Source organism: Anolis sagrei, chromosome 4, assembly GCF_037176765.1.
Source record: "Anolis sagrei isolate rAnoSag1 chromosome 4, rAnoSag1.mat, whole genome shotgun sequence".
Lineage (NCBI taxonomy): Eukaryota > Metazoa > Chordata > Lepidosauria > Squamata > Dactyloidae > Anolis > Anolis sagrei.
Window position 1 is genome coordinate 130,012,896 of NC_090024.1, and position 13,526 is coordinate 130,026,421.

At 38.0% G+C, this 13,526-nt stretch overlaps 1 long non-coding RNA gene and 8 other non-coding genes across 9 annotated transcripts; all 9 read left to right on the forward strand.

Annotated features, from left to right (window-relative positions):
- The first annotated feature begins 149 nt into the window (after positions 1–149).
- LOC132774353 (uncharacterized) lies at positions 150–12,458 on the forward strand. The gene is made up of 12 exons (XR_010909836.1): positions 150–236; positions 4,446–4,478; positions 4,957–4,989; positions 5,555–5,630; positions 6,226–6,292; positions 8,009–8,054; positions 8,726–8,750; positions 9,249–9,284; positions 10,049–10,096; positions 10,615–10,662; positions 11,144–11,180; positions 11,373–12,458. It is a non-coding gene; the product is annotated as an uncharacterized lncRNA (long non-coding RNA).
- LOC132775292 (small nucleolar RNA SNORD74) lies at positions 3,551–3,629 on the forward strand. The gene has a single exon (XR_009631498.2). It is a non-coding gene; the product is annotated as a small nucleolar RNA SNORD74 (small nucleolar RNA).
- On the forward strand, positions 5,197–5,277 carry LOC132775293 (small nucleolar RNA snR60/Z15/Z230/Z193/J17). Its single transcript, XR_009631499.1, has one exon. It is a non-coding gene; the product is annotated as a small nucleolar RNA snR60/Z15/Z230/Z193/J17 (small nucleolar RNA).
- LOC132775302 (small nucleolar RNA SNORD78) lies at positions 8,576–8,634 on the forward strand. Its single transcript, XR_009631507.2, has one exon. It is a non-coding gene; the product is annotated as a small nucleolar RNA SNORD78 (small nucleolar RNA).
- Positions 8,815–8,889, forward strand: LOC132775291 (small nucleolar RNA SNORD47). Its single transcript, XR_009631497.1, has one exon. It is a non-coding gene; the product is annotated as a small nucleolar RNA SNORD47 (small nucleolar RNA).
- Positions 9,578–9,639, forward strand: LOC132775303 (small nucleolar RNA SNORD75). Its single transcript, XR_009631508.1, has one exon. It is a non-coding gene; the product is annotated as a small nucleolar RNA SNORD75 (small nucleolar RNA).
- LOC132775283 (small nucleolar RNA SNORD79) lies at positions 10,465–10,543 on the forward strand. Its single transcript, XR_009631489.1, has one exon. It is a non-coding gene; the product is annotated as a small nucleolar RNA SNORD79 (small nucleolar RNA).
- Positions 10,826–10,901, forward strand: LOC132775294 (small nucleolar RNA snR60/Z15/Z230/Z193/J17). Its single transcript, XR_009631500.1, has one exon. It is a non-coding gene; the product is annotated as a small nucleolar RNA snR60/Z15/Z230/Z193/J17 (small nucleolar RNA).
- Positions 11,224–11,301, forward strand: LOC132775281 (small nucleolar RNA SNORD81). Its single transcript, XR_009631487.1, has one exon. It is a non-coding gene; the product is annotated as a small nucleolar RNA SNORD81 (small nucleolar RNA).
- Positions 12,459–13,526: the final 1,068 nt, after the last annotated feature.

A 13,526-nucleotide genomic window follows, 5' to 3' on the forward strand; every position in this document is an offset into this window, starting at 1 on the left:
CTCCCTTGATTGACGAGCGTCTCTCCCCTCCCTTCCCCCGCCACTTCTGTGTCAGGTAGCTCCGCCCACATAAGGGGGGCCTTTATAGGCGGGGCTCAAATCCTCTCAGAGTGCGCGCGAAGGGGGAGGCCAATCGCGCGCTTCGCCTTCACGTGACCTGAGGACATCTATAAAAGCAAGTGGCTCCGCCTCCGTCGTCCTCTTTCTTTCCGCGTTCGGGAGAAGAAGTCGCCATGGTGAGTTTTGACATGTCGACATTTTGGGGAGGTTGGGAATCTTTTCGAAGCGCAGCCCCCTTGGTTGTCTTCCCTGGAGAGTGCGGGTTCTCTAGGGTGGCGTGTCCGCCTTGGGAGGCTCCGAGGGCGGTGGATGGAGGCGGATACGCGCGGGCCTCTCTCCTGAGGCCTCCCTTGCTCATGGCGTCCATAGCTCAGTACGGTGGAATTATGGGAATTTTGTTTCTGCTAGGCCTCGAGCCTTCTCTACCAAAGAGTCCTGGCGCCTCGCCTTAGCCCAAATCTCAGGATTCCATTCGCATCTTATAGTAGTATAGTACAATATAGTAATGTAGAATGCTAATACTGTCTTATACTAATAATATAAAATATTATATATATATAAAACTGATAAGAATATCATGTTATACAACATAATGCTAATAATACAATATAATAGTCTATAATAGGTGTATATGTATCTATATAAATAAAAAGGTAATGTTCGTTTGTGGGATTAACAGAACTCAAAAACCACTGGACGAATTGACACCAAATTTGGATGCAAGACACCTAACAACCCAATGTATGTCCTTCACTCAAAAAATTGATGTTGTCATTTGGGAGTTGTACTTGCTGTGATTTATAGTTCAACTACAATCAAAGCATTCTGAACCCCACCAACGATAGAATTGAACTAAACTTGACACACAGTTCTCCCATGACTAAGAGAAAATACTGGAAGGGTTTGGTGGGCACTGTCCTTTGGTTTTGGAATTGTAGTTCACCTACATCCAGAGATCATTGTGGACTCAAAACAATGATTGATCTGGACCAAACTCTACACCATGGGTCCTCAAACTACAGCCCGGGGGCCAAATACAGCCCTCCAAGGTCATTTACCCGGCCCTCGCTCAGGGTCAACCTAAGTCTGAAACAACTTGAAAGCACACAACAATAACAACAACAATCCTGTCCCATCAGTCAAAAGCAGGCCCACACTTCCCATTGAAATATTAGTAAGTTTATATTTGTTAAAATTCTTCTTAATTTTAATTATTTAATTGTTTTAAAGTGTTTCTGCACTACAAATAAGATATGCGCAGTGCACATAGGAATACTTTCATGCTTTTTGCAAATTATAATCCGGCCCTCCAACAGTTTGAGGGACTGTGACCTGGCCCTCTGTTTAAAAAGTTTGAGGACCCCTGCCCTACACGAATACTCAATATGCCCAAATGTGAACACTGGTGGAGTTTGGGGAAAATAGAATCTTGACATTTGGGAGTTGTAGTTGCTGGGATTTATAGTCCACCTACAACCACAGAGCATTCTGAGCCCCACCAACAATATAATTGGGCCAAACCTCCCACACAGAACCCCCATGTGGGCCACAGCAACGTGTGGCGGGGACAGCTAGTATAATAGTTTATAACAATTATATTGTAATAGAATCATAGAGTTGGAAGAGACCTCATGCACCATCCCCCTGCCAAGAAGCAGGAAAATAATATTACATATCCAAATAATCACTACTGATATTGTGTAATGATACACTGTTTTATTGTCGTATATTTTAAGTGGTAATTTTTTGTTTGTGAGCCGCGTTGAGTCTCCATATGGAGAGATAAAGCAGGATATAAATAAATAAGCCGTGGGCGTTCAAGAGGTGTAAAACTGCAGTAATCCAACAGTAGAATCATAGAGTTGGAAGAGACCTCCTGGGCCATCCAGTCCAACCCCCTGCCAAGAAGCAGGAAAATTGCTTTCAAAGCACCCCTAACAGATGGCCATCCAGCCTCTGTTTAAAAGCTTCCAAAGAAAGAGCCTCCACCACACTCCAGGGCAGAGAGTTCCACTGCTGAACAGTTCTCACAGTCAGGAAGTTCTTCCTAATGTTCAGATGGAATCTCCTTTATTGTAGTTTGAAGCCATTGTTCCCCGTCCTAGTCTCCAGGGAAGCAGAAAACAAGCTTGCTCCATCCTCCCTATGACTTCCTCTCAACATACTTACACATGGCTATCATGTCTCCTCTCAGCCTTCTCTTCTTCAGGCTAAACATGCCTAGCTCTTTAAGCTAATCCTCATTGGGTATCCAGTGTGGGCTCGCCTTTGAGGTTCATGGAATTGTTTTGAAAGCTCCCTTCTGGTGCAAAACGTGTGTGTTTGGGGGAAGTGAGAAATTTACATTTTGGCATCATTTGAGGGAGGAGTGCAGCCAGACAGACCCAGCTTCATTATGTGTTCTGTATTGCATTTTAGGCCCCGCTTTGAGCTGGATTATAATAGCAGTGTCTAAGTGCTCTTATTTATCTGCCATAGATTTTAAACCTAAAGGCAAATTACCATTTTGTAAGCCTGTGTGTGCTTTTATGACTGAAGAGTAAGCGGGGTAAAACAATTTTCTCAATACAAAATAAATCTTTGTATTGAGTTCTTTGCCTGTACTGACAAGGTGAACTTAATGGAGTCGGCAGACCTCTGGATGACTTAAGATTAGGTGTGTTGCTACTTCTCTAAGAAAGATGCAATGATTTCTTGTTTCTGAAGATGCAAATGTGAGCAGTAACTTAAGACTGCCTGTTTGGATTTTGCCTGAGGCCACATCCATACTGACCACCTAATGCAGTTTGAACTGGGTAGACAATACACTCAAAAGATTGTGGTGGAAGTGTAAGGGAGTCCTCCATGTGCTCTGGTTTGTGTCATAACTTCAGGGCCTCAAACTGGTTCCAAGATGTTCTGTGTAATTATTGCACAGCAAAAGCATTTGATGGGGCCTGAGGCTGCCTTAAATGATTGTAGCCTATTAAGATGCTTTTTCTAGAGTTGGGGGAATCAGCAGTAATAGGCCTTGTTTTGTTCTTGTGGGTTTTTTCGGGCTATATGGCCATGTTCTAGAAGCATTTCTCCTGACGTTTCGCCTGCATCTATGGCAAGCTTCCTCAGAGGTGAGGTCTCTGAGGAAGCTTGCCATAGATGCAGGCGAAACGTCAGGAGAAATGCTTCTAGAACATGGCCATATAGCCCGAAAAAACCCACAAGAACTGAGTGATTCCAGCCATGAAAGCCTTCGACAATACAGGCCTTGTTTTGTCACTGAACTGGCAAGGGAAATTTAAGACTACTTAAGGATTTGGTATGCTTCCTTTCAGCTGCATATACAGAATAATTATATTAATATGAAAATGTATAGGCTGTTGCATTTCTATTACTGTAGACTCCAAGAGGCCTCCAGTAACATTTGAGTTAAAGGTTTAAGCATATTATAAAGCGGTCTCTTATTGGGAGTTGACTTCACAGAGTGATCTCCCATTTATGATGAGCTTACCCTCTCCCCTGCACATGATGATAAATGATGTTGGTAGGGACATCTGATAATATGATGAGTACCAACATCTCTGAGCAGGGGTAGGATTAGAGTGCATTATAAGAGGGCAAATAATCAACATTGATTAATGAGAGCCACAGATCTAAAATCAGGTTAGGCATTCCACAGATAATATAGTTTCCAACAGACCTCATAACCTCTGAGGATGCGAAGTGTCAGTAGAGAATGCTTCTAGAACATGGCCATATAGCCCGAAAAACCTACAAGTCAGTGATTCCAGCCATGAAACCCTTCGACAATACATCATTAGTATTGTGCAATGATTTTTATTGTTTTCCTCATCTGTGGTGATGAATATCACAAAACTTATGCACTGATTGTTTTCTTTCTTCATGAATGCTATGTGTGGCTCAAGACAATTATCATTTTTCTTCTGGTGTGGCTCAGGGAAACCAAAAGGCCTGGGCACCCCTGTTTTAAACAATACTCTTACCACCTCAAATATGAAAACATGGCTCTCTCTAACCCTATCCAGATGTATCCTCCCCCCCCCCCCCCCCCGGTTCCAATTTGATATAATGAGCCCTCCTTCGCAAATAACTTGCTTCTTTTTTATCTCGCCCGAGGTTTTAATTAGTTTTCGTTTAATCATTACATGTATCCTGCCCATTGTCATTGTGTTTATTGTAATTTTATATTGCTATGTAATCACATGTTTTATGTAATACCTTTATTCGTGTTTTTGGTTTTACTCTGTTGTAATTTGTTGTTCGGGCTTGGCCTCATGTAAGCCGCTCCGAGTCCCCATCGGGGAGATGGTGGTGGGTTATAAATAACGTTTATTATTACCTCTTTATTTTGAAATAGTTTGTGTGTCTTAAAAAGTTGTCTTTTATAGGGTGAAAACATCAAAACTACACTAGTGATAAAGGTAATTTCCCCTTTCTTTTTTAAGATGGAAAAAATCATTTAAGTTGTTTCTAAATGCTGTATAGTTTGCTTAAAATTAGGAGTGGGCAGAAGTTATATCCAGATTGTCCAATAGATTTCTGAGTGACATGCATTATTTGGAGTAAACTGGTGTATGCTTTTATGTAGAAGGAAAGAGCACCAGTTTCTTTGTTCAAAACAAATTCCTGACCATAGGAAATGTTCAAGTTGGCGGGTGTCTTTTGGGGTTCCAGCAAAAAGGGAAGTAGGTCCTGCCAGTCTGAAATCTGCCCACTTCTGATTAAGCAGTAGCTTATGTTGTGCTGCAATGATGACCATTATTTGCTACTCTTGATCAGGAAGATGATGAGAATACAACACCACTTTTGTTTTAAACTGAGGCACAATAAGTTTTTAAAAGAGATCTCCTTTCTCATTGCTTTTGAGTAGATTTTTATCAGACATTCTTTTCTTTACAGGTCATGGCAAAGGGTTCCATGCTTGCAGAATGGGTATGTATTGTTAAGGCTGATTAGTTTGATTCTGATGGCATTATTTCTAAAAGTGAGGGGGTGGACTAGGTAGTTAGTGAGTTTTATAAATTAAGTACACTGAAACTAATTTTGCCCCTTCAGTTTTGAATCTAAGAGTAAAGTAAAATATAATATATAGTTAGCACCATCAAAAAGCTTCATATCTCTCAATCAGTTGATAATAAAAGGATGTGTGTGATGACAGCATAGTTCATCAGATACTCTGTGATGAATACTCATGTCTTTCGCTCCTATCTGATGCATCCTTCCTAAAATTTCCATTTGTCTGACATCAGATCAACCTAGCCTTTCCATTTGTGATTCTCTGATACCAGTGTATTTTTATTTTTAATATGCCTTTGACACTAACAAACAAATACACAGCTCTCACACTCCTGAGATACAGCCATCCCTTCAAGGCAGTCTTATTTCACTTTCAGCGCTTGCTATAGGAAAGTCTTTGTAATGTACAGTTGTTTAGGTGGAACATGTACACTATTGAAGTTACAAGAAGTTTAATAAATGCATTAAACTCTTCTTACAGGTCTGCTTTTTACAGCAAGACCGCCATGTAACTTGAAGAACACCTGCTGTTCCACAGATTCCAAAATGTTAAACAGGTACTATTGGTTCATTTTTGATGACCAAAATATGTGTACAAAGAAAGTTAATTGTGGTGATGTTAGAACAGAGCTTGTACTGTATTAGATGTGTGCAACTGTTTTCACTAACTGAATTTATCTTGTTTATAAGGAAGTAGGTATTTTACTCATGTTTACTAAAAACAGATAGTGTTAAATGTCTGTGGAAAATGTCTTTTGAAGTGTTCCACGAGTCAAAACCCTTCTCGAACTATGGCCACCATTGTCATATTGTACTTTTTGTGACTTAAATGACAACAGTGCAGAAAAAATACTTTTCATTCACCTGCAACTTGACATTTTTGGCAAACAGACCCTTTAACCCAGGATTTTATTTTTTTTTATTTTTTTGCAAATTGCTAAGAAAATACATAGGGGCATTTAGCTTCTGTGAACAGTGTGGTCATTTTTTTTAACTTTTACTGGAAATACTGTGGTGTTAAAGGACTGGTTGATCTGCTGTACATGATGCTGAATCAGGTCACTGATCTTAGTGAGGATAATAAATCAACTGATACAGCAGATCACTAGTATTTTTTAAAGCTGAAACTAATAAGCTTACCCTTTTCTATAGATCTACATGACTCAGATAGGTTGGCATGCCAGAATTTGGATGGATGAACTCTGTGAAGCAAAGAAAGGTGAGCTTAAATTACAAAAGGTTACCTAGTAAATTCAAGTTACCATACTAAGCAAAATGGTGAAAACTTTTTGGAACTGTTTTGATTGTAACAAGTGGCATTTTAATTCAGAGATGGCCAGTTGTACCTATAGCTATTTCTTTCTGAAGTAATGAGTCCTTTATTTAATTCACAGCAATAAACAGAAATACATTAGGAACACAGCCTCTCCTGTAGGAATTCCTAAGGCCAGAGGTTCCCAAATTGTTCCACAAAACTCTAGGACTTCACAAAAGCAGGGATTCTGTGAAAAAAAATATCTTTAAAATCAAATATAAAAAAGAAAACAAGGACAACTATTTGTTTCCATAATAGCTATTTTGTGCTACAACAATTTCTATCAGGCATGTACTTACTGGTTACACATGTCAACATTTTATAACAAGTGATTTTAATGTTGCCGATTTGATTCCATATTTCTTTTTAAAATTTGTATCTTTCTAGTATAGTTTTTAAGATAAAATATCAAGAGTAAAATCTACAGTAGTCTCGCTCATCCAATGCTCTGTATTATCCAATGCAGTCTGCCTCGCGCCCGGATCACAGCTGTTTTAATACATTGCGATGTTTTGGTGCTAAATTTGTAAATACAGTAATGACTACATAACGGTGCCATGTATTGAACTGCTTTTTTCTGTTCATTTGTTGTAAAACATGTTTTGATGCTTAATTTGTAAAATCATAACGTAATTTGACATTTAATAGGTTTTTCCTTAATCCCTTCTTATTATTCAACATTTTTGCTTATCCAACATTCTACTGGCCCATTTATGTTGGATAGGTGAGACTACTGTACTAAAAATTAGACATTACATAGGAAATTGGGAGAAGTTTTTGAATTGGCATAACATGATCCAGAATATATTGAAGTGTGGTGGAGTCCTCTTCTCTAGATTTTAAGCAGAGGCTGCACGGCCCTCTGTCAGGAGAGTTTTAATTGTATCTTCGTTTCTATGCTTCTGTGATATTTTGACTAAAAACAGATAGTGTTAAGAGTTCTGTGGAAAATGTCTTTTGAAGGGTTCCACGAGTAAAAAAAATGTTTGGGAACCACTGCCTTAGGCCTCAGGGAATTGAACAGGTTTCTTCCATTTTCTGAAAGTGATTCAGAAAATGCAGCAATGTTGTTCATTCTGTATTTTTTACTTAGTATTTAATGCAACTGATGGTGCATGAGACATGATGGAGCTGTGTCTTTCTATCTGCCCCCTCTTCACTCTGTGGCTGCAATTCCAACTCAGTCACCGAGTGGGCAGCCAGGAAGACACAACTCCATTGTGTCTCATCCACCAGCCCTGGAACTGATGGAACAAGTGGTTGTAGAGTCGCAAGAGCTAGCCACCCCGAATAACACTGCTGTAAAATTTAATTGCTAAAATACCCAAGTCAACATATTATCTGAATTTAAGCTATTTAGCCAGAAATAGAAAAGAATAGCACAGGATAATATATTTTGACAAATAGTAGCATTGCGGAAAGTCCAAAGAAGTGGATTGACAATTAATCGGATAAAGGAATTTAATGCAAGCAGGTAATGTGATGAAAAGCCATTAGAACTGACTTAAATAATGGAGGTTTTAATTAGCTCTACCTGATTGCAAATATATGCTTGCATGTTTGCATATTATTATAGCTAGTTTTCTCTAGGCTATCCTTACAATCTTCCTTTTTCTCCAGGTCTAGAATCAACTTTGAAACACTGTATTCAGAACTACTCTTAAAGGTAAGTCATTACAGAGAATTGACCTCAGTTAAACGTATTTCCTAGAGATACTATAATAGTGATATTCTGACAAAATAAAGTTACGTAGACGATTGTGAATGGCAAGCAATTCCCAGCAAGATTTTAACTGATCAAGGCAATTGATATAAGATTAAAATCAGATTTTAAAATCAGACATATAAATGACAGAACCTGAATGGAGAGACAATGCAGAAGTTTGTCTGACATGAAGTAGAAAATGATATTAACCATCTTGAGCCCCTTGGGGAGATAGGTGTGGGATATAAATAAAAAAATATTATATATTATTTGTCTAGCAATGTGGCAATGAAGTATTTCTTCGTTTCTTGCTGAAGTTCATTTAGCTTGCGTATCTGCTTCTGCCATTTCTGCTCTAGAAATACTTTACTCACAACATAGAAGTCTCTAAACTCTGAAAAATATAGGGATAATTTCGTGGATTGTGTAACTGTCACTTTGGATGAACTTTATTTGCAGCATTAGAATCAATTCAGCAGGGTTTAAAATGATGATTAAATGTCTGACCTGAAGTCACATGTGGATTCGTTGCACTGAAAACCCTGTACAGGCCTGGGGTTTTTACACAGTGAATAGCTTTCTTATCTATTTGAATATGAAATGAGTAACAGAGGTATTTAATTCTCACTTAGGTCCAGACTGGAACTACCAAGCTGGGTAAGAGCCTATTTTTGACTTTGGTCTCACAGGAGTGACTTGTTCATTGCTAACTACGACTTGTAACCAATGATGAAATTGAATTCCGCCATATGAATCCTTGTGAAATTAACACAATTCCGTTCCATTTACTGAGGTTACATTGCTTAGTTGTCACTACAGTTTGGATAGGGAATAGTGATTTGCTTTCTAAGTCATCACTTGCTATTATGGAAGTATGCTGGAGTGTGAATAATTCTGTAATATCAGTTTAAGGGAAGGCAACTGGTATCTAATCCATTTAAGTTTGAGCCTCCTTATGGAAAGAAAAAGTGGGATATAAATAAACATAATAATTAACTAACAAATCTGCTTTTTTAATTTAAACATAAACCGGTTCTTGGTAGGAAATGTGTTGCCTATCCAGTTTTGGAGTATCTGTTTATGCTGTTTGAGTTTTTAAAAAAGAACTTATGTTGCATTTCTATAACATATTTTCTCTCTTTAAATTACTAATAGGCAACAAGTCTCTCGTGTTGATTAACCTGTTGAAAGGTTAGTAAGAAATGCAATCCTGCATATTTTCTGTCATGTTGGGGAGCCTCTAGACCAGTGATATTTTTGTTGGTTACCTTTGTGGACTTGCTTCAGAAAATGAGCATGAAAAATGCTGAATTAAATGTAGAAAATAGAGTACATACGGGAAAAATTTTTTCTAGGTTACATGGTTGGTGTTTTTAGCTTCAAGGAGATTGCTAGAACCAATTGGCATTTAAAGTACGTAGTATTGCAATAGGTTCATCAGTCAATAGCCCCACCCTGCCTGCAATAAATACCCCAGAAAAAAAAGCCAATGATGTTTTTAAGAGTAGTGGACAGAAGAGATTTCTGACATATATTGCCTGAGGCTTTTGTAAAAAAAAAATAATGGTGCCTATAGTTGGGCAGAGAACTGTTGGTGACTCTGCAGGGACATGCTCTGGTATTATGACTGATTGAATCCATCATTGCTTTTAATGTAAGCTGCATTGAGTCTCTTTGTGGAGAAAAAACCAGGGTATAAATCAACATAATAAAATAATAATGGAATATACTAACAACGTCCTTGCAGATGGCCAATTCTCTCACACCAGAAGCGACTTGCAGTTTCTCAAGTCGCTCCTGACACGGCCAGAAAAATTGTACTAAATATAGAAATTGGCATAAAACTCAAGGCAATTGTGCCATCATGCACATACCCACTCAGAAGGCTGCTGTGAGTATAGATAAGAATTCAAATTTTTGGTTGGATGATATATTAATTAGGACCTCTTTTTTAGTTTTAGTGGAAACTAATGGATAGATGCTGGTCTTCCCTTCCAAACTAGGTGAGTGGATCTCCAAATAAAATCCAGACACTTTTATTGTGCTATATATCTTTAATTCAAAGATGCAGGGTTTTTTTTTCCAGCTAAACATTTCTGAAAATGGATGCATGTTATTATCGCACATGTACTTCATGTATTTTTATTAGTGGTACTGAAATTAGACTGCATTGTACAATTGAAGAAATAAGGTAATTTTGGGCTGCTGCTTCCCAGAATGGCAATGCAGCAATTTACCCATATTATTCACAAAAAGAAACAAAGGAACCCTGCAGTTCATAGACTGGAGATTGCATCTGCGTTTTGTTTGTGTTGACTAAGACTTGGAACCTTGCACGGGCACTAAACATATGTTAAAAGTATTTCACTTGTACTGTTAATGATGATATTGTATAAATCAATGGGAATCTCTCTGAAAGTTAATGATGAAAGAATTATACTGAAACAGTACCTAGAAGATACTGCCTCATAATGTACTTTGTTCTTGTCAGCACACATTTATGTGTTGTATTTTATTACAGGTTATATGAACAAATCCTTGGGAAGAAATATCTGTGGGGACTCTTGAGGTATGTACAACATACTCTGATTTAAAATGTTGGTTCTATTTACATTTTTCAAACTTGGCAGTTGCATACTACTTAGGACTTCTGGATATATAGATGAATCAATCCTCAGCTTTTTATTTTCCTAACCAGAGCTTTAAAATGGTTAGAATTGTAAGAATCCAAGCAGATACAATGATGATCACATAGTTCAGCAGATGGAACAGTGCTGATCTGTCTTTCGCTCCTATCTGATGTATCTGGCTTTAAAATTGTATGTTAGTGTGGCCATTCAGATATTGAATGATGATTTCCGGCATCACTATGACTCAATCTGATAAAACAGGAGTCTTATAAACATCTGGGAGCCTGTAGTTCCATAATGTACATAGAACTCTATATGAATGCTGGCAAAAATCTGCAATCTGAGCAATAAATTACAAATTCTTCTGAATAAATGGCGATTTGATATACTGCATATTAATGCAACTCTCTCAACTCATAGGTGGTTAAATCTTGGAAGTGGCAGTTGATTTTGAAGGGTAAGTTTATTTCTGTATATCACATCCTACTTTGTCTTTCTGGGAATAGAGTAATGATGATAACCTAGCCTTGAACTCTCTCTCTGACTGCATGATGGAAAATCCAAGGTCTGATCTATTCATCTTAGAAGACTTGTTTGCATCTCTGAACAGAGCACACTGGCTTAAGTCTTTTTTCCCCTCCTATCCTAGATGGTGACCTTGCAGCCTTGCTGGAAGAATAAGGAAAGAAGAGCAGGATATGACATCTATGAAAGGAGAATGGTTCTGTAAATGTTGCTGTAGCGAAATTGCTACTCTATGTTAAAGTTTTGGTGTATAGCTCTAAGTTTACATATGGCAGATAGGGAAGAATAGGCACAGACAGGATAGCAACAGCAGAGATAGGATTCATTTGCATATGTGAAGCCGATTGGTCATATGCAGATTAGTGTAGGCCCAGGATTTGAAAAGGCTGCTAGGCCAAAATGACAGTTGGGGAGAGCAGAGCTGAACATTCCAAAGGCGGCGGAGCCAAGGTTCTGAAAGAAGCAGTTAGAGTGAGGGAGTTTGAAAAAAATGATAGGAATCTGTGTGTGAAGAGGAGAGTTGGTTTTTGAGTGCCTGATAGAAATAAGCAATTATGAAGATTTGTTAAAAACTTCTGATATAGAGAAGCAGTTAGTTAAATAGAGCTCGAGTTTTAAGGAACATAACGAAGGCTAGTGTTGCCTTAGTTCAGAATATAATTCAGCCAAGAGTGTGTAAAGCAAGTAACATGTTTGTGAATATGAAACATTGATAGTTTATTCAGAAAAGTTAACCAAGTAAATGATACTGGCTGTAAGCTTCAAGATTGCAACAAAACACAAATCTAACCACAAGCGTTGGAGCCAGAAGTTATAAATGAACTCTGTTACTTCGTTATACACAAGATGTATATGATCATTTTGACATGGGGAAAGAATTTGTCCATAACAGCTGTCCATCCCTATAGTAGTGGAATATAGGACCAGGCATTCGGATAGCAGGCCGACAATAGAACAGTAATGCTATGGAAAAAGGACTATGGAAAGGCTTCTGATTAAGTTGTTGATCATAGAACGTGGACTTGACATGCAAACTAACTCAATTTGTACTATTTTAAATGGTTTTTAATCTAATTTAAATGTTTTAACTTCTTATGTAACTGTTGCTTATTTGTTGTATATGTGGGGCATTGAATTGTTGCTGGCTGTAGCCGCCCTGAATCCCCCTTTGGGGGTAGAAATATTTGAAATAAATAATTATAAAAGGCAAGCAGTATTCTGTTATGTTTTTTTCTGACCTCTGCAGCCACAAGTCAACTTCTAGCTGCAATATATTGTCAATGCAGAAGTGTTCTAAGACTCCAAATCTCTTTCATATATATCATTTTCAAGTCAGGTGTCACCAATCCTATATCTGCATATCATTTTTATTACTTAAATATTGTAACATACATTTTTCCCTGATTAAATTCATTTTGTCAATTTGGCCCAGCTTTGTAATCCATTATGGCCATTTTGGATCCTGATCCTGTTCTCTGGGATATTAACTATACCTCCTAATTTGGTGTCAGTTCTAGACTTGATAAACCTCTCTAAACCTTGAAGACATTAATAAAGAACAGTACTGGGTCCAGGACAGAAGCATGAGACACCCCATTGGTCACTTCTTCCCAGGCTGAGGAACTACTAGTAGGCACCCTTTGGGTTCAGCCTGTCAACCAATTTCCAAGTCACTTGACAGTAACATTGCCTAGCCCACATTTTATTAGCTTATTTGTGAGAATGTTATGTGGAACCTTGTCAAAGGCCTTACTGAAATTGAGATATGCTACAGCCACAGCATTCCTTCATCAAGCTTGTAACTTTTAACAAAACAAGAGAAATAAAATTCATCTGCCAGGACTTGTTTTTGTATGCACCCATATTGGCTTTTTGAATGGTATTACTTTCTAAGTGCTTGCAGATTGTCTCTTGAAAGATCTGCTCCAGAATCTTTCCTAGTATATCAATACTAGTATGGCTGACTGGGAAGGAATGGTTAGCCCCCCCCCCCTTTTTTTTTTTAAAAAAGATGGAGACACTTGTTTTCTAGTCTGCTGGAACTGGAACTTCTGCTCTTCAGAAAATTTCAGAGAATTGCGTGTAGTTGTGAAATTCTGCAAGTTCTTTCAATATATTTGGATGTAGTTCATCTTTCTAGCCCATCTCTCCAAATTCCTATTGGTAATGGTAGCTAAGTTTAATGGGAAATGCAGGCCAAAATCATCTGAATATTCAGTTGCTTATGGCTGAAGTGATTGAACACAGGAATAAATTGATAAAGTACTTATTAGAATTG